Raw genomic sequence first — 20,959 nt, forward strand, 5'->3', positions numbered from 1 at the left:
CGTGGCAGGATACAAGATAAACACACAAAAATCAATAATATTTCTATATACTACTAATTAGTAACCTGAGGAGGAAGTCAGAAAAAAAATTCTATTTGTAATAGTGTCTCAAAGAAATAATTATTTAAGAATAAATGTAACCAAGAACAAAAAAAACCTATACTCAGAAAACTACAAAACATTGCTAAAAGAAATCAAGAAGACATACATAAATGCAAGGACATTCTGTGTTCAGGGACTGGAAAACTAAATATCATTAAGATGTCAATTCTATCCAGACTCAAACAGATTTACAGATTCAAAGTAATCCTAATAAAAATTCCAAAAGCCTTTTTGCAAAACTGGAAAAGCCAATTACCATATTTATTTGGAAAAGTAAGGGACCCCAAATAGCAAAAAAGTCTTTAAAACTCCTTGATTTTAAAGCATATTATGTAGCTACAGTGGTAAAAACAGCATGATACCGAAAATACACCCTCACATCTACAGTCAAGTGATTTTTGATAAGCTGGCTCTGAACAGTTTTCTTTTTTTTAAACTTTATTTTGTACATTTAATAATTGAAAATATAATTTAATAAGAAAAACAAGGGAAACGGACTTTGGCCCAGTGGTTAGGGCGTCTGTCTACCATATGGGAGGTCCGTGGTTCAAACCCCGGGCCTCCTTGACCCGTGTGGAGCTGGCCCACGTGCAGTGCTGATGCGTGCAAGGAGTGCCGTGCCACGCAAGGGTGTCCCCCGCGTGGGGGAGCCCCACGCGCAAGGAGTGCGCCCATGAGGAAAAGCCGCCCAGCGTGAAAAGAAAGAGCAGCCTGCCCAGGAATGGCGCCGCCCACACTTCCCGTGCTGCTGACGACAACAGAAGCGGACAAAGAAACAAGACGCAGCAAATAGACACCAAGAACAGACAACCAGGGGAGGGGGGGGAAATTAAATAAATAAATAAATCTTTAAAAAAAAAAAGAAAAACAAAACACAGTTGAATAAAAATATACATTTCTCAATTAAGAGTACTGGATACATATGAATTTTTTAATCATACAATACGTTACACAATATATTTGGTTCATAGTAACACAATCACACAGTATTTGTCCTTTTGTGTTTGTCTTGCTTCGTTCAACATAATGTTCTCCAAATTGATCCATGTTGTCGTGTGCTTTATGACTTCACTTCTTCTCACAGCTGCATAATATTCCAACATGTGAATACAGCACAGTTTGTTTACCCATTCATTTGTTCATGGATACCTGGATTATTTCCATCTTTTGGCAATCATGAATAATGCCACTATGAACATTGGTGTGCAAACGTTTGTCACTGTTCTCAGTTCTTCTGGGTATATACACAGCAGTGGTATTGCAGGGTCACATGGCCAGTCTTTAAGCTTCTTTAGGAACTGCCAAACAGTCCTCCACAGTGGCTGTACCATTCTGCATTCCCACCAACAGTGAATAAGTGTTCCTATCACCCCACATCCTCTCCAACACTTGTAGTTCCCTGTCTTTTTAACAGTGACCATTCTGATAAGTGTGAAATATCTCACTTTAGTTTTGATTTGTATTTCCCCAATCATTAGTGATGCTGAACATTTTTTCATGTATTTTTTTTGCCATTTGTATTTCTTATTTGGACAAATGTCTATTCAAGTCTTTTGCCCAATTTGATCCATTTTTAGTTGACTCAATAGAGAGTGAGACAGAGGTCCTCTTTCATTCTTTTGGTTATAGATATCCGGTTCTCCCAGCACCATTTGTTGAAGAGATTGTTTTGTCCCATTAAGATGGATTTGGTAGGTTTGTCAAAAACAAGTTGACCGTAGAGGTGATGGTTCATTTCTGGATTCTCAATTCTATTCTACTGATCGATGTATCTATCTTTATGCAGGTACCATGCTGTTTTGACCACTGTAGCTTTGTAATGTTTCAAGGTCAGGCAGTGAAATTTCTCCTGAACAGTCTATTCAACAATGGTGCTGGAAGACCCATATATCCATAGCTAAAAGAAAGAAAGAAGACTCCCTATCTCACAGCCTCTACAAAAATTAAATAACAAGGGATCAAAGACCTAAATATAAAAGCTATAACTATAAAACTCCTAGAAGAAAATGTAGAGAAACATCTTCAAGGTCTTGTAGTAGATGGTGGTTTCTTAAAGCTTACAGAAAGCATGAGAAATGAAAGAAAAAACAGATAAATGGAACCTCCTCAAAATTAAAAACTTTTATGCTTCAACTTTGTTTAGTAGGTAAAAAGGAGTCATTCAATGAGAGAAAATTTTCAGAAACCACATATCCAGTAAGAGTTTGATCTCCACAATATATAAAGAAATCATACTATTTAACAATAAAAAGACAAGCAATCCAATTAAAAAATGGCAGAAGACCTGAACAGACATTTTTCCATAGAAGAAATACAAATGGCCAAAAAGCACATGAAAAGATGCTCAATACAACTAGCTATTAGGGAAATCAGATCAAAAGTACAATGAGATATTTATATCTTTCATAAGGGTTGGGAAGTTTTTAGTCATCATTTCCTCAAATATTCTTTCTGCCCCTGTTCCATTCTCTTCTTCTCCTGGGACAGCAACAATGTGTATGTTTGTGCATTTTCTGTTGTCATTCAAATCCCCGAGACCCTGTTCCATTTTTTCCATTCTCTTCTCTTTCTATTCTCCTGTCTTTACCAATTCAGATGTTCTGTCTTCAAAATTTATTTGAAAGGGTAAGGGGCCCCAGATAACGAAAAATATCATAAAAAAGAACAAAGCTGGAGGACTCCCATTTTGTAGCATATTACTGTAACATACTACTTAGCTACAGTGGTAAAAACAGCATGGTATGGGCAGTAAGATAGACAGACTGAACAATGGAACTGAATTGAGAACTAAGAAACAGACCTTCTCATCTACAGTCAAGTGGTTTTTGACAAGGCAATCAAGCCTTCCCAGGTGGGCCCGAACAGCCCACAACAAATGGCGCTGGGAGAACTGGATAGCCACATACGAAAGAAAAAAAGAGGACCCCTAGCTCATATCTCATACAAAAATTAAGTAAAAATGGATCAAGGACCTAAATATAAAAGCAACCACCATAAAAGTCCTAGAAGAAAATGTAGGGAAACATCTTCAAAATCTTGTGGGAGGCGGCATTTCTTAAACGTTGGACCCAAAGCACAAGCAACAAAAGAAAAAATAGATAAATGGGAGGCCCTCTCAAAATTAAACCCTTTTGTATCTCAAAGGACTCTGTCAAAAGGGTGAAATGGCAGCTGACTCAGTAGAAGAAAATATTTGGCAATCACATATCTGATAAGGGTTTAATATCCATGATATACAAAGAGATCAACAACTCAACAATAAAAAGACAAACTACCCAGTTAAAAAATTGGCTAAAGACTTGAAAAGACAATTGTCCAAAGAAGAAATACAAATGGCAAAAAACACATTTAAAAATGTTCAATATCGCTAGCAAATCAAATCAAATCAAATCTACAATGAGGTATTTCATACCTATTAGACTGGCCCCTATTAAGCTGGAAAACTGTAAATGTTAAAGAAGATGTGGAGAAATAGGTGAAGAGTTAAGAATCCTTATTCACTGTTGGTGGGAAGGTAGAATGGTAGTCACTGTGGAGGACTGTTTGGCAGTTTCTAAGGAAGTCAAATATAGACTTACCATGGGCCCCAGAAATACCATTACTGGGTATATACCCAGAAGAACTGAGAGCAGAGACACAAACAGACATCTGCACATCGATGTCATAGCAGCGTTTTCATAATTGCCAAAAGTTGGAAACAACCCAGGTGCCCATCAACCAATGAAGGGATAAAGAAATTGTGGTGTATTCACGATGGAATGTTATGCATCAGTAAGAAGTGAAATCGTGAAGCATATGACAACAAGGATGAACCTGGAGGACATTATGTTGAGTAAAGCAAGCCAGACACAAAAGGACAAATACTGTATGACTACGCTATTATGAACTAAATACATGATGTAAAGTCATGGAATCAATAATTAGAATCTAGGTCACCAGAAAATAGAAGGAGGGCAGAGAATGGAAAGCTGACAGTTGATCTGTACACAACTGGTTAAAAGACTGCTTGCAAATCTTTGGAAATGAATGGAAATGGAGAGAGCACATTATGGTGTTTCTGACTAGCAAAGCTATTAAATGGGTATGACAATGGTCAAAAGGGAAAGTCTGAGGACATGTATTAGAAAGAAAGCTAAAAAATGTAACATGGGACTGTATAACAGTGAAACTCATTTAAAATATGAATACAGTTGGTACTGCATATAAGACTGACAAAACATAAATAAAAATATACTAAAGAGAAGGAAACAGAATAGCAGCTGTATACGGCAAAGCATAGAGAGATTGAGAGGTGATGAGGTTTTGTTTGTTTTTATTTATTATTATTACTGGAAAAAGGAAAATGCTCTAAAAATAATTGAAGTGATGAATGCACAACTATATGATTATACCAAATACCAGATTGTATACTTTGAATGGATTTATGCTTTATTAATATGTATCAATAAGATTTGTTTAAAAAAAGTACAATGAGATATCATTTCACACCTTACAAAATGGGCATTATGGGAAAAAAATGAAAACTACAAGTACTGGAGAGGATGCTGAGAAATCAGAACACTCCTTCGCTGTTGGTGGCAATGAAAAATTGTGCAGCCTCTGTGAAGCAATGACGTCAGGAGGCATATGACAACATGGATGAACCCTGAAGACATTATGCTGATTTAAATAAGCCAGACACAGAAGGACAAATACTGTATGGTCTCATTAAAATGATCTCATTATGGTAAGCATACTCATAGAGTTAAATTTTAGAGTATAGGTTACTAGGAGATAGAATGTAGGCTGATCAGCAGAATATCCATGTCTACATAAAATAACATGACTTTAAAATGCTGTTTGACCTAAAGTAAGGGGGAAATGGAAAGGAGAAATGAGTTTATATGGCTACGAGTTTCTAAAAAAGAGTCTGGAGGCTGGCAGAAGGATTGCCCTCATGCACAACTGAGCAGAGTCAGAGAGACAGATAAAGCAGATACAACCCCCAGATATTGGTTCCTATGAAGGCTAAAGAGACCCATGAGAGTTATGGTCATGGCCGATGGGGTTTACTACCAGGGCAGATGGCCCCTCTCTGGAAATGGTGTTTATGTGTGATGAATCTGGACTCAGATGGGATCTCCCTTCATAAGACTTTCATACTAATCTGCTGGAGGTGCAGTTAACGTTGGGGTTTAAGATATAGTTAGGGGATTTGAATCTCTGGACTGATAATGTGATAGCCAGGTCCTGAGCCTCAACAGACTCCAGCACCTACAATCTGATTTATTGGACTTACCACACTCAGCTAAGATGGAGTTGAAGAAGGACAATCACCACACCATGGAGCCTAGAGTGATTACAACTGAAAATGGGAGGATGGCAGCCAGCATCCATGTGGAATCTGAGCCTCCTCTTGACATAGAGGTGCAATGGACACAACCAATCCAATGTCCACATAGAAGAGGTGGCATTGGATTGGGAAAAGTGGACATGGTGGACGATGGGTATGGGGAAGGGCAGGAAGAGATGAGAGGTGGGGGCGTATTTGGGACGTGGAGCTGCCCTGGATGGCGCCTTGGGGGTGATCACCGGACATCGTGGATCCTCACAGGGCCCACTGGATGGAATGGAGGAGAGTATGGGCCATGATGTGGACCATTGTCTATGAGGTGCAGAGGTGCCCAAAGATGTACTTACCAAATCCAATGGATGTGTCATGATGATGGGAACGAGTGTTGCTGGGGGGGGAGAGGGGGGGTGGGGGGGTGGGGTTGAATGGGACCTCACATATATATTTTTAATGTAATATTATTACAAAGTCAATAAAAAAAAAAAAAAAGAATGTAGGCTGAGAGGGGGAGCTGATGCTGAATGTACGTAGAATGTTTAATAAGTAGATTGTAAATGTGGGGAAACAGATAGAGTTGATGGTAACACACTACAGTGAGTATAATGCAGTAGTCTAGGGAGGTTAATGTCAATTGAAAGAATGCTTGAGGATAATCTAGTGACTATATAATATAATGACTTCAGTAGTGGATGATGACTGTGGTTAAGAGTATAAACAAAAGAATTTTCCTCTATTACAAGGTGTTAAGAATATGGAGATACATGGAAAAATACAACTTATTTGTATAGTTGTATAGACTATATTTGTATAGACTATATTTAGTAGTAATACTATAATATTTTTACAGCAGTGGCAAAGAAGGTAGCATATCAATGCTAAGGTCTACAGTGGGGGTGTTTAAGAAGTATGGGGTTTTTCTTTCTGGAGTAATGAAAGCGTTCAGAGGTGCAATGAGCTGATGACGGCACATCTCTGTGGTGAAGCTGAGAGACCCTGCAAGTACACAGTGGACAGATTGTACAAGGAAGGGGACCACCTATCAGAGTGAGCCCCATGCTGAATGATGGGCTGTAGTTAACAGTACAAATACGAGAACATTCACTCACTGACTATACAAATATACAACACTAAAACATAGTGTTAATAATAGCATGGGGGAGGGGGTGAAATTATTCTCTGAATCCCAAAAAGAGAAAAATGATGTTTCTGGGCTAGTCCACTCCTGTGGGTGTGGGACCTTTTCAACTGGACTACCTCAATGAGGCATAACTCACATTGAGGGTCCACCCTCTTGCTGGGTCTAATAGAAATCAGAGACATATCGGGAAAAAGAGCTCTGCCATTTTTGATCCTGGCATGTGAGAGAAAGGAGAGGCTCAAAGAGCTGAGGCCCTGGGGAAGATGAGCCATATGCCTGAGAGCTCGCAGTTGAAATTGGAAAGAAAGTGTAGTAGCTGAGCCTGAGAGAGAAGGCCCAGTAAGAGACAAGCCCTGTGCCTGGTTGTCTACTGTGGAGCTCTGGGAAATGGTACAGCCTGGAGGGGGAAGGAAGAGACCAGGCAGAAATGCCTGACATCTTACTTCAACTCGTGTCAGCTGACTTGGGTAAGAAAGCACCTCTTACGGTGCCTTGAGTTTGACTTTTTATGGCCTTGGAACTGTAAGCTTTTACCCCAAATAAATACCCTTTATAAAAGCGAACACATTTCTGTTACTTTACATCTGCAGCCCTCTGACAAACTAAAATAGATAGTTTGTGGCAATAATATACCAAATATAAGCTATGGGCCATAGATAGCAGTAATAGTATGATGATGTTTTCATCAGTGGTAACAAATGTGTCACAACAATATAAGGTGTTGGTGGTGGGGTATGGTATGTATGATTGTTTTATAAACACAACTTCTCAAGTTAAAAAAAAAGAGCATATGGGAGCTGGAAGAAGAATCAGTGAACCTGAAGACACGTGAAATGAGTCAGGCTGAGGAGCAGAAAGAAAAAAGAATTATTAAAAGTGAAAATAATTTTTGTTGACAAGGGGCTTTTGTTTATAATGACATATAGGTTACAGGAAATGAGGAAATGGAAGAATACTGCAGACATGGAGAGGATCCCATTTTCTGAATATTTATGCTAATTTACATAACCTCAAAACACTGACCCTTGGAGATCACTTTAACAATTTTATTGATATATAATCATAAAGCATAAGTCCACCCAAAGTGTACAATCAATGGTATTTGGTATAATCACATAGTTGTGCATTTATCACTCCAATTATTTTTAGAGCATTTTCATTATTCCAATAGTAGTAAAAATAAAAAAAAGTGAAAAGAGCCTAAGATAGCTATAAGACACCATCAAGCTCACCAATATATGCATAATGGGAGCTCCAGACAGAGATGAAAGAGAGAAAAGGGCAGAAGAAATAGTTAAATAATGACAGAGAACTTTCCAAACTTTGCAAAAGATGTGAATATACACATTCAAGAAGCTCAGAGAACACCAAATAGGATACACATGAAGAAAAATACACCCTGTCATATATTGATCATGCTACTGAATTCAAAGGAAAAGGAGAGAGCTCTAAAAGTTGCAAGACAAAAGCAAGGTGTTACATACAAGGGAGTCCCAATTAGACTGAGTGCCTACTTCTCATCAGAAATTACAGAGGCAAGAAGGCTGTGGGGTGAAATACTTAAAGTTCTGAAAGAAAACAAGTGCCAGTCAATAATTTTATATCGGGCGAAACTTCCTTTCAAAAAATGAGGCATAAACAAAAAAATAATAGAACCCTGCAATAACAAGAATTGGTGAGGATGTGAAATATTTGACCATAGTACATTACTGGTGCGATTATAAAATAAGGTAACCACTTTGGAAAATAGTTTGGCAGCTCCTCAAAGTGTTAAAAATAGAGTTACCGTATGGCTCAGCAATCCCACTTTTAATTATATAATCAAGAAAAAGTAAAACATATGTCTACACGAAAGTTTGATCAGGAATCTCAAGCATTATTCTTAATAGTACAAAAGTGGAAACAACCCAAAATGCCCATCAACTTATGAATGTAATGTATCTAAACAATGGAATATTATTTGGCAATAAAAATAAGTGAAATACTGATATATGCTACAGTATGTATAATGAATCTTGAAAACATTGTCGAGTAAAAGAAATCAGTCATACGCAAAAAAAATTATATGTGATTCCATTTATAGAAAATGTTCAGAATAGGCAAATCCATAGAGACAGAAGGTAAATTAGAGGCTGCCATGAGCAGAGTAGCAAGGGAGACGGGGATTGATTGGTAATTGGTATGGAATTTTTGGGGGGGCATCATCACTTCAAAAGTGATGAAGTTGCACAACTCTGTAATTATAAAAAACACTGGATTATATATTTTAAATGTGTGAATTTTATGGTATGTTAATTATACCTCAATAAAGCAGTTATAAAAGAAAAATGAGGGAGAGGGAGCAAATGTGGCTCAAAAGAAATTGGGTGCCTGCCTACCACAGGAGGTTCCAGGTTCAGTTCCTGGTGCCTCCTAAAGAAGATGAGCAGACAATGAGCAGACAGAGGAGGGAGCCATTGGGGGGTGGGGGCAGAAGCAAACAATTTTTTAAAAAATGAGAGATTAAGACATTCTCTGCCCTATGAGCAATGCTAAAGGGAGTTCTTAAGGCTTAATGGAATGGACACTAGACAGTGGTTTAAAGTGGCACAAAGAAATAGACTTGCAGTAAAGATTACCATTTCTGTATTTATAAATGCCGGTATAATTATAGTGTATTGTTTGGTACATAAATCCACTTCCTACAAGTGCTAAAATACAAATGAATAAAAAGAAATCTATGTTTTTGGTCATAAAATGTTCAAATATATAAATGGTAACAAGTACCAAAAAAAAAGTAAGGGGCCAGAGGGGTATAGGAAAAGTATATATGTATGCTATTGAAGTTAGGTTGATATCAAACTAAATATGACTGTCACATATTTAGGATATTAAATTTTAACCCCATGGTAAGAAAAAGAAAATAGATAAAAATATATCGAGATTGAAATGAGAAGGCACTCAATATGGTACAACACAAAAAAATTAAATATAAAAGTGAGTGACAAAAAAGATGTATAAGACCTACAAAGGCTAAATAGCAAAACAGCAGAAGTCCTGTATTTTCACTAGTTACTTTAAAAGTAAATGGGGGGAAACGGACATGGCCCAGTGGTTAGGGCGTCCGTCTACCACATGGGAGGTCCCCTGTTCAAACCCCGGGCCTCCTTGACCCGTGTGGAGCTGGCCCATGCGCAGTGCTGATGTGCGCAAGGAGTGCCCTGCCACGCAGGGGTGTCCCCCGCGTAGGGGAGCCCCATGCGCAAGGAGTGTGCCCTGTAAGGAGAGCCGCCCAGCGCAAAAGAAAGTGCAGCCTGCCCAGGAATGGCGCTGCCCACACTTCCTGTGCCGCTGACGTCAACAGAAGCGGCCAAAGAAACAAGACGCAGCAAATAGACACAGAGAATAGACAACCAGGGGAGGGGGGAATTAAATAAATAAATAAATATTAAAAAAAAAAAAAGTAAATGGGAAAAAAGAAAAACAATTAAAAAAACAAAACAAAAAAAGCAAATGGATTATACTCTTCAGTCAAAAGGCAGAGATTGACAGAATGGGAAAAAAGCATAGTTGTCCTATATGTTGTCTGGAGGAGACTCACTTTAAATTTAAAAATACAAGAAGTATGAGGGTGGAAGGGTGGAAAAAAATATACCATGCATAATGTATTAGCCAGCCAAATGGGTGCTGATGCAAAGTACCAGAAATCTACTGGCTGTTATAAAGGGTGCTTATTTGGGGTAAAAGCAAAGCCCCAAAGAGTCCAGCTTAAGGTACCATAAAAGGTACTCCCCCACCAAAGTCTGCTGCCACATGTTAGAGCAAGATGGTTGCTGATCTCTACAAGGGCTCAGTCTTCCTGCTCTTCTTCAGACTCTGTGTGCTCAGCTTCTTCTCATCTCAGCTATAGGCTGGCATAAGGCTAGTCTCTCAGGGCTTCTCAGCTGCTGGTCTCTTCATAAAGTCAGTTGTAATCTACCAGCAAATGGCTCATCTCACCCCTGGGCTCCAGCGTCAAAACCAAGTTCTCTCCCCTGCCATGTCTTTTTCTGCACATCTAATTCTCTGTGTGTCTCCTTGATTGTCTGTTTAAATAGCCCACAAAGGGGACAGAGACTCAAACTGAGTCGCCTTAATGAAGTGGTCTAATTAAAGCCCTAATCTTAACATAATTTTTAAAAAGATTTATTTATTTATCCCTCCTCCCCCGCCTCCTTGTTGTCTGCTCTCTGTGTCCATTCACTTATGTTCTTCTGTGTCTGCTTGTCTTTTCTTTAGCCAGCACCAGGAACTGGATCCTGGGACCTTCTTATGCCAACTCAGCTCCCTGGTGTGCTGTATCTCTTATTGTCTCTCCTCTGTGTCTCTTTTTGTTGCATCATCGCACTGCGCCAGCTCTCAGCTCAGGCCAGCTAGCCGCATGGGCCAGCATGCTTTCAGCAGGAGGCCCCAGGAATTGAATCCAATGTAACTTCAACAGCATACATGTATACTTTTTCTATACCCCTCTGTCCCCTCACTTTTTTTTTTTTTGGTACTTGTTATTTTATATATTTGCACATATATTTATATATTTGTACATGGTAGACTTATATATTTGTACATATGGTAGACACTCAATTACACGAGCCACATTTGCCTCCCTAACCTTAACATAATTTAATCAAAGCCATCTCAGCTGAATCTAATACAATCAAAGGGTATCATGCCCAGAGAAACAGATCAGTTTACAAACATAATCAAATATCTTTTTCTGAATTCATAAATAACATCAAACTGCTACCTGTAGTAGCCAAAAGAAAGCTGTAGTGTAGTGTAGTGATGACTACACTAATATCAGATAAAATAGACTTTAAGTCGAAAACACTTAAGAGGGACAAAGATGGTTATTATATACTGGTAAGTAACAGAATTCATCAGGAAGATGTAACAATTATAAATATATATGCACCTAAGAGCAGAACTGTGAAGCAAATACTGGCAGATTTGAAGAAATAAATTGATGGTGCTGTATTAACAGTAGGAGACTTTAATATACCACTATCAATAATGGATAGGACATCTAGTCAGTAATTCAAAAAGGAAGCACAAGACTTGAATGATACTCTAAACCAACTAGACCTAACAGACATGTATAGAACATTTCACCCAACAAAAACAGAATACAAATTTCTTTCAAATCCACATGGATCATCCTCCAGGATGCTGGGTCAGAAAACAAGTCACAATAAATTCAAAAGAACTGAAATTGCACAAGGCATATTCTCTAACCACAACTGAATGAAGCTAGAAATCAAGAGGAAGGAGAAATGATAAATGCAGAAATCTGTGGAAATTAAAACAACTACTCTTATACAACCAGTGGGTTAACAATGAAATCAGAAGGAAATTTCCTAAGAAATATCTTAAGGCAAATGAAAATGAAAATACAGCATACCAAAACTATGGGATGCAGCAAAGACAATGCTGAGAGGAAAATTTATAACTCTAAATGCTTACATTAAAAAAGAAGGAAAAGTTCAAATTAGAGACCTATCCTCAAAGCTGGAAGAACTTGGGAGTGGATGTGACTCAAGCAGTTGAGCACCTGCTTCCTTCAAGGGATGTCCCAGGTTCGGTTCCCGTGCCTTCTAAAAACAACTCAGAGGAGCTGATGTGTCTGGCTTCCTACATATGAGGTCCCAGGTTAAATTCCTAGCACCCATACCTCAAAAAAAAACAACTGGAAGAACTAGAAAAAGAGAAAACTAAACTCAAAGCAAGCAGAAGGAAATAGCAAAGATTAGAGCAGAGATAAATGAAATAGAAAATAAAAAATAGAATCAACAAAACCAAAAGTTTGTTCTTTGAAAAGAACAGTTAAAACTATTATCTAGACTGATAAAGAAAAAAAGAGAGGATACAAATAACCAAAATCAGAAACGAAAATGGGGATATTTCTACTGACACTGCTGAAATAAAAAGGCCTATAAGACTATACTATGAACAACTGTACACCAATATATTAGATAACCTAGATGAAATGGACAAATTCTTAGAAACACACAAACTATCTGCATTGACTCCAAAAGAAAGAGACGATCTCAGCAAACCAATTAGTAATGAAAAGCCTCCCGACAACAATAAAAACAACCCAGGACTAGATTGCCTCACAGGGGAATTCTACATAACATTCCAAGAAGACAACTGCAATTCTGCTCAAGCGCTTCTAAAAAGCTGAAGAGAAAGGAACACTCCCAAATTCATTGCAAATGGCTGACATCACCCTCATAACAAAGTCAAATAAAGATACCACAACTAAAGAAAACTGCACACCAATATCTCTTATGAATATAGATATAAAAATCCTCAGCAAAATACTAGCAAACCAAATCCAACAGTATACTAAAAGAATTATTTGCCATGATCAAGTAGGATTTACCCCTGGGATGCAAGGGTAGTTCAACACAAGAAAATCAATTAATGCAATATTCAACATTAACAGAATGGAAGAAGAAAAACCCACATGATTATCTCAATTGATGCAGAAAAGGCATGTGACAAACAGAGCAGCCATTCTTGATAAAATTAGAACACGAGGAATAGAAGGAAACTTCCTCACCATGATAAAGGGCAAATAAAAGCCCACAGCTAACATTTTACCCAATGGTGAAAGACTGAAAGCTTTCCCTCTAAGATCAGGCACAAGACACTGATGCCCACTGTCACCACTGGTATTCAACACTGTACTGGAAATTCTTCCCAGAGCAATGAGGCCAAAAAAAAAAGGCATCCAAATTGGAAATGAGGGAAGCGGATTTGGCTCAACAGACAGAGCATCCACCTACCACATGGGAGGTCCAGGGTTCAAACCCAGGGCCTCCTGACCTGTGTGATGACCTGGCCCACGCACAGTGCTGATGTACGCAAGGAGTGCCAAGCCACGCAGGGGGTGTCCCCTGCATAGGGGAGCCCCATGCAGAAGGAGTGCGCTCTGTAAGGAGAGCCGCCCAGCGTGAAAAAAAAAAAAGTACAGCCTGCCCAGGAGTGGTGCTGCACACACAGAGAGCTGATGCAGCAAGATGACACACAAAAAAAGAGACAGATTCCTGGTGCCACTGACAAGAACACAAGTGGACACAGAAGAACACACAGCGAATGGACATACAGAGCAAATAACTGTGGGGGGTGGGGCAGGGAAGGGGAGAAAAATAAAAAAAGAAACAGTCCTAACCAGATGCCCATACAGTACAAGCAAAAAAAACAAAACAAATTGAAATGAAGAAGTAAAACCTTCCCTATTTGCAGATGGTTTGTTTCTATATACAGAACATGCTGAAAAAACCACAATGCTCCTAGAGCTAATAAATGAATTCAGCAAAGTGGTGGGGACAAGATCAACACCCAAAAATCAGTTGTGTTTCTATATACAAGCAATGACTAATCAGAACAAGAAATCAAGAAGAAAATTCCACTCCAATAGCAACTAAAAGAATCAAATACCTAAGAATAAATCTAATCAAAGATGTAAACGACTTGTACACAGAAAACTACAAAACATTGCTAAAAGAAATCAAAGAAAACCTATATATAAACAGAAGGCCATTCTGTGTTCATGGACTGGGAAGCTAAATACCATTAAGATGTCAATACTACCCAAAGTGATTTATACATTCAATGCAATTCCAATCAAAATTCCAAAAACCTTCTTTGCAGAAAAGGAAAAACCAATCATTAAATTTATATAGAAAGGTAAATGGCCCTGAATAGCTAAAGTCATCTTGAAAAAGCATGAAGTTTGAAGAGTCACACTTCCTGATATTAAAACTTATTACAAAGCCACAGAAATATCAAAACACCATGTTACTGGCACAAAGACAGACATACAGACCAATGGAATTGAACTGACAGCTCACGCACTAACCTTCACATTTATGGCCACATGACTTTCAACAAGGGGGTAAAGACCACTCAATTGGGAAGCAATAACTCTTCAACAAACAGTGCTGGGGGAACTAGATATCCATATCCAAAAGAATGTAAGTGGATCCCTACCTCACACCGTACATAAAAATTAACTCAAAATGGATCAAAGACCTAAATATAAGAGCCAGAACATTTCCTAGAAGAAAATGTATAAAAACATCTCCAGGACTCTATGTAGGCAATGGTTTCTTAGACTTTACACCCAAAGCACAAGCAACAAAAGAAAAAAATAGATAAACGGAACCACATTAAAATTTAAAACTTTTGTTCTTCAAGGGACTTTATCATGAAAGTAACATGCAACCTATACAATAAGAAAAAAATATTTGGAAACTACATCTGACTACATTTGACTATTCAAAATATATAAAGAAATCCTTCAATTTAACAACAAAAAGATAAACAACTCAATTAAAAAGTGGGTTAAAGATCTGAATAGGTATCACTCCCAAAAAGTTATACAAATGGCCAGAAAGCACCCAAAAACATCATTAGCCATCAGGGAAATGCAAATCAAAACCAAAATGAGAAACCATTTTAAATCCACTAGAATGGCTACTATTAAAAAACTGGAAAATAAGTGCTGGAGAGGATGTAGAGGAATAGGAACACCCTTTCATTCTGGTGGCAATGTAAAATGGTGCAGCTGTTGTGGAAAACAATTTGTCGGTTCCTCAGAAAGCTGAACAGAACTACCATATGATTGGCAATCTCACTACTAGGTATATACCCGAAAGAACTGAAAGCAGAGACTGGAAAAGATATTTGCATTCATATTCAGAGGCATTATTCACAATTGCCAAACGATGGAAGCAACCCAAATGTCTACCAACCAATGAGTGGATAAATAAAATATGGTATACCTATCTCTGGAATATTTAGCCATGAAAAGGAATGGGGTCCTGATACATGCAAGAACATGGATGAACCCTGAAGATATTATGTTGAGTGAAATAAGCCAGACACAAAAGGGCAAATATTCTATGATCTCACTGGTTTGTAACAATTAGAATAAGCAAACTCAAAGAGTCAGGAGCTCAAAAATAGGTTACCAGAGGTTGGTGTAGGAATAGGGAATGGGAAGTTAAGGCTTAAAATGAACAGTGTTCCTATTTGAAACAATGGAAATGTTTACCATTGGTAATGTTGGTGGTAGCACAACCTTGTGAATGCAATTAACTGCACTGAATATGTATCTGAATATGACTAAAGGGGAAAATCTTAGATTGTTTATATGGTAACAGAATGAATTAAAAAAAAAATCCATAGAACCACACTACATAAACAAAGAACCCTAAGTTAAATCATAGACTTCAGTCAATAGTACAACTATAAAATTGTGCTATCATCAGTTATAACAAATTTTTGACAGTTATGCAAGGTATTGGTGTTGAGGTGGTATATGGGCATCCTATATTTTATGCATGACTGCTCTGTGAACTCACAAATTCCCTAATGAAAAAAAATTTTTAAAGCCACAAATTCCTCATCTTTCTTCCCATTAAGTAATGCAGTTTGAACTTACTCCCATGACAACTCTGGTCTTAGCCACATGACTTGCTATGGCCAACAGAACACTGACAAGTGTAAACAAAACAGAGATTAAATAAGTCCCTTTGCATCAGATTTTGCAAATCTGGAAGTCTGCCCTGAGACTGTCTTACTGTAGCCTCACAGAGTACGAAGGAACCGAGCACCCAGCTAACAGCCAGTGCCACCTGACAGATATAGGAGTTAGGCCACCTGGATCATCCAGCCAGCATCTGAACGCAACTGCATGAACAGCCAGCACATCCTGGTGAGACCTGCAGAAGAACTGCTCAGCTATTTTTAAGCCAGTAAGTTTTGAGCTGGCTTTTGCACAGAAATAGACAACTGATAAAATTTCCCTTTTTATTAATAGCATCTATGTCATAATTCGTCTATGTGGAAACAGATACATTAGGTTTTTTAAAGTGAAATAAATATATATATACTAAAGCATTTGAGAGTAAATTCCTACTTACCTTAGGCAATGCTTTTATAGTACCTGTGTTTATCAAGTTGATAAATGTGGGAAATAGTTCAGTATAAACTTTGAGGCAACAACAAACTTACTGCGAATGATATATTTCCTGGAAGGAAAAATAAAATCATCTTAAAAGATTGAAAGAGTGTAGGAATAACATGGTAAGTGTTGTGTTTTGTTTTGTTTTCTAAAAAGGTATATTACCTTTTTTGGTTTCTTAGCTGCTAAAACACACACCATAAAATGAGTTGGCTGTTTTAAACAATAGGAATTTATTGGCTCATGGCTTGTGGGAGGAGAAGTGCAAAAGCAAGGAATCAGCAAGGCCATGCTTTCTCTCCAAAGAATGAGGCATTCTGGGGCTGGCGAGTGGCAATCCAGGATCCTCGGCTTTTCCATCACATCATCTCCTTTCTCTTCTGCATTCTGTTGACTTCCAGACTCTGGCTGCTCCCCATGGCTTCTCTGTCCAACTTCCTTTGCTTCCAACTTGGTCATACAGGATCCAGGCCCACCTTCCTTCACTTTGAGCACACCCAAACTGATAACGTCTTCAAGGGCCCTATTTACAAAGGGGTTCATACCAGGGAACTAGGGTTTGGGCCCTGATCTCTTGTGGGGGTCATCACTCAGTTCCCAATATTATCCATAGATTTCAAGTCTGACTTCAACCATAACATTTAGGAATGATTATCCTTTGAGAGTCACCCATAATCCACATGAAAATTATAAACCAAGAAATAGAAATTCTAAATGTATCAATATAAATTTCTTAACAGATATACCTGGAAAAGGAATATAATTTCATAGGATTGAGGAAATGAAGCAATTGAAAAAAAAACAAAACTGCTTTCAATGCAGAGATATGGCTCCTTCTTGCTAGATAGAGTATTCCAGTTACTTTTAATCTGCTTAACCTAAAGATAAAAGTCCTCTACATTTAGATAAATCTGAGATGTTCACATTCCTTTATGATGTATATTAACTTTTAACAAAGTCCACTGATAACTTAATGAAGAAAATAAACACAAAATATAATCAGATACAAAGCAAAAGTGGTATCTCACCAATGACTAACTAGGACTAACCACATAGATGATTACACTTATGACACTAAAATCATACCAGGATTTTATAAAAATCTAGACATGACTATGGGAACGTGTCATGAAAATTGTGGAGTCACAATGGAAAACCAGTTTAAGAATCACTGCAACGGGGAAACCATGGACCTCAACAGAAGGGAAAGAAAAGTTTAGTATATATCATGTCGCTATGTTCTGTTGCACAGCTTGAAAAATTTAAACAGCTGGAGTGAGGCTTAGAAGACAACTGGGGCTTGAACTATGTGAGCAGGGGGAACTGGATGGCTTAAAAAAAAAAAAAAAGGAAATGAGAACAGGATCACAGATCATATTCTGGTTTGTGACTATTACATTCCTCATCCCTGGGTTTATACCCAGGCTTGCCCAACAATAACATTTGATGATCTGTTCCCAGGCAGCTGGACAAGGGGGTATCTTCTTCACAATCACTGGCTTCTAGGGAGATCTGAAGCATGCCTTGTCCTTAGCCTACTTCTCCTGGCTTCCTTCTACTTAGCTCATCACTGATCAATTCCTATTCCCAATTACAACTTCTCCCTCTGCCCCAAAATTACAGTCACCAGTATTTTGTATTTTCTGATGTTACATGTTCTGTTCTGGTATTTGGCAATGATTTCTTAATTTTATGTTTTATCTGTTTACTGGTCTCTTGGAATGCATTGAAACTATTTAACTATTGGTAAAGTTTTCATGGTAAAGTATGTAATTAAAACTCATTTATATTACAATGTAAACTATAATCCATGCTGTGTGGCAATCCTCCAAAATGTGTTCATCAATTGCAAGGACTGTACCACACAACATGGGGACAGGTGGGAGGTGTGGGGAGTGGGACATATGGGAATCCCTTATATATATATATATTTTTAAAGATTTATTTCTCTCCCCTCTCCCCCCAGTTGTCTGTTCTGTGTCTATTTTGCTGCGTCTTTGTCCGCTTCTGTTGTTGTCAGCTGCACGGGAATCTGTGTTTCTTTTTGTTCCGTCCTCTTGTTGTGTCAGCTCTTTGTGTGGGCGGTGCCATTCTTAGGCAGGCTGCACTTTCTTTTGCACTGGGCGGCTCTCCTTACGGGGCGCACTCCTTGTGCGTGGGGCTCCCCTACACTGGGGACACCCCTGCGTGGCAGGGCACTCCTTGCACGCATCAGCACTGTGCATGGGCCAGCTCCACACGGGTCAAGGAGGCCCGGAGTTTGAACCACAGACCTCCCATGTGGTAGACAGACGCCCTAACCACTGGGCCAAGTCCGCTTCCCTATATTTTTTTTACGTAATCTAAGTATCTTTTTAAAATAAACATTTTAAAAACTCATTTTATAGTAAAAATCAGTTTACTTTCCAGATGAATAAGCAATATTAATTTTTTTCCCATTTCAATTTGCTTGTCTATGCTTGAACACAAATATTTCAATTTCCCAAAAACCTACCAAAAGGGAAAAGAAACATACAGCAATATATTGTTCTTTTCCAGTTCCTCCTATCTCCCGTTCCCACAGGATCTCCCATCCCAACCAGATAACTCTCAGACCAATCCTTAAAACCATTTTCATAACTTTTCATAAGAACACTTATTAATGACTCATAGCATCACTCAAGACACACTATAGTTTACCTCATGGAGTAGAAATCCCCCTCCAAAATCTGGCCCTAAATCACTTACTCATTTTATTTCCCATTGCTCACCAAATAAACGATAATGACTACTCTTTGCTCCTGGCCCAATCCAAGAGCCCTCTTGCAAATATTTCTCTCACCTGGAATGCCCCAGGTTTCCTTTCCCAGAATCTTCTGCTTCAAGGTCTAGATCAAGTTCTGCCACCTGTAAAGAGAAATTACTGGATCACTCAGAAGACATTACCTCCAACCCACTATTTGGTAGTAATTTAAATGTTCCTAGACTTAGTAAATTAGTATAACCTCCATGAAAACAGAAAACTGCTTTCCGTTGGGAAGCACGTTTAGCAAGGAAGGGGTTTGGGCATGAGAATGGATCGGAGTGAGGACTTTATACTGTTCATCTCTTGAGCTTACTACCACCCTGAACCACGCTTAAGGTTGAAAGTGTGTCCTATTTCTCAAGCTTTTTTATGGCGGAAAAAGGATTGCAAAACACGGGTTTGCGCTTGGTTGGGGACAGATAACAGTCTATTCATGGGATCTTAGTTTAATACATGTGCCTGTGCTATGATCAAATGCAAACTATTTAATCTCTTTAAGCCTGGGAATGGAATGCCTACCTCGAAGGGCTGCTGAAAAATAAGAAAATCACGAAAATACAAGAGCATGGCATAAGCACTCAACAAATGGCAGTCAAATATATAGCAAGGCATATTTATGTACAGAATACAGCCCCTTACTCACACCCGAATGGGCAAAGTGTTGGTGGTACGCTAGTTCTTAACGCGAGGTCCTCGACTTGGCGTCGGGCTGCCAGGAACTTTCTGAAAGGTTGTGCACAATTTCGCGCACATTTCATGTGTGTTACTAAATTCTTCGAGGAAATCTATTCATGATTTGCCTCAAGGTCTGAAATGAAAATCGCTCGGGAACCAGGACGGCAGTTAAGGCTTTTGAATTAGAGACAGGGAATTGGGGGCAACCTACGGGAAGGCCTCGGGTCACCCGTGGAAAAAGAGAGATTACGAGTGCGGCCCCGGCCTGCTCCCCCTCCTCCCGAAGGCCCGGCCCGGGCCCCCTTCTCTCTGCCCCTGGGCGGGAACCGGCCTGCAGGTCTCCCTCAGTTCACCTCCCGAGTCGCGCGCTCGCGTGGGAAGCCGCGGGATCCCGGGGGAGGGCGGGACCTGCCGCAGAGGCGGGATCAAGACTTCAAACCGGGCGCGGGGACGGGGCCTCAGCGCGGGGCGCGGCGGGGTGGGAGGAAGGGCTGGCGGCGGAGCCCAGGCGCACCAGCCGTAGGCACGGCCGGAGCGGAGCGCGCGAGGCGGGCGGGTCGGGAGCACTGGGTACGGCGCAGGAGAGCGGGGAGGCCCGGAGGGGCGGGGCGTTCCGCAGGGGGCGGGGCGGGCCGCAGGGGAGCTCGGGAGGCCCGGAGGGGCGGGGCGGGCCGCAGGGGGCGGGGCGGGCCGCAGGGGAGCTCGGGAGGCCCGGAGGGGCGGGGCGTTCCGCAGGGGCGGGGCGGGCCGCAGGGGAGCTCGGGAGGCCCGGAGGGGCGGGGCGTTCCGCAGGGGCGGGGCGGGCCGCAGGGGAGCTCGGGAGGCCCGGAGGGGCGGGGCGTTCCGCAGGGGGCGGGGCGGGCCGCAGGAGAGCGGGGAGGCCCGGAGGGGCGGGGCGTTCCGCAGGGGGAGCGGCGTTCCGCCGGGATGCGGGGC

General features: G+C 39.9%; 1 protein-coding gene across 6 annotated transcripts in view; it reads right to left on the reverse strand.

Moving 5' to 3' along the window:
* The window catches only part of PRIMPOL (primase and DNA directed polymerase), a 67,379-nt gene extending 46,747 nt beyond the window's left edge, over positions 1-20,632 (reverse strand). Inside the window, exons 1-3 of one of the 6 annotated variants that reach the window (XM_071213862.1) lie at positions 19,994-20,632; positions 19,385-19,449; positions 16,523-16,630 (exon numbers count right to left, since the gene is read on the reverse strand). The gene's annotated coding sequence lies outside the window, so the exon portion shown is untranslated. Of the gene's footprint in view, positions 1-16,522; positions 16,631-19,384; positions 19,450-19,991 lie in introns of all 6 variants that reach the window. The other 5 variants (XM_004481755.4, XM_004481754.4, XM_071213876.1 and 2 more) reach the window with 5 other exon arrangements.
* Positions 20,633-20,959: the final 327 nt, after the last annotated feature.

This window comes from Dasypus novemcinctus, chromosome 1 (assembly GCF_030445035.2).
Source record: "Dasypus novemcinctus isolate mDasNov1 chromosome 1, mDasNov1.1.hap2, whole genome shotgun sequence".
NCBI classification, from domain to species: domain Eukaryota; kingdom Metazoa; phylum Chordata; class Mammalia; order Cingulata; family Dasypodidae; genus Dasypus; species Dasypus novemcinctus.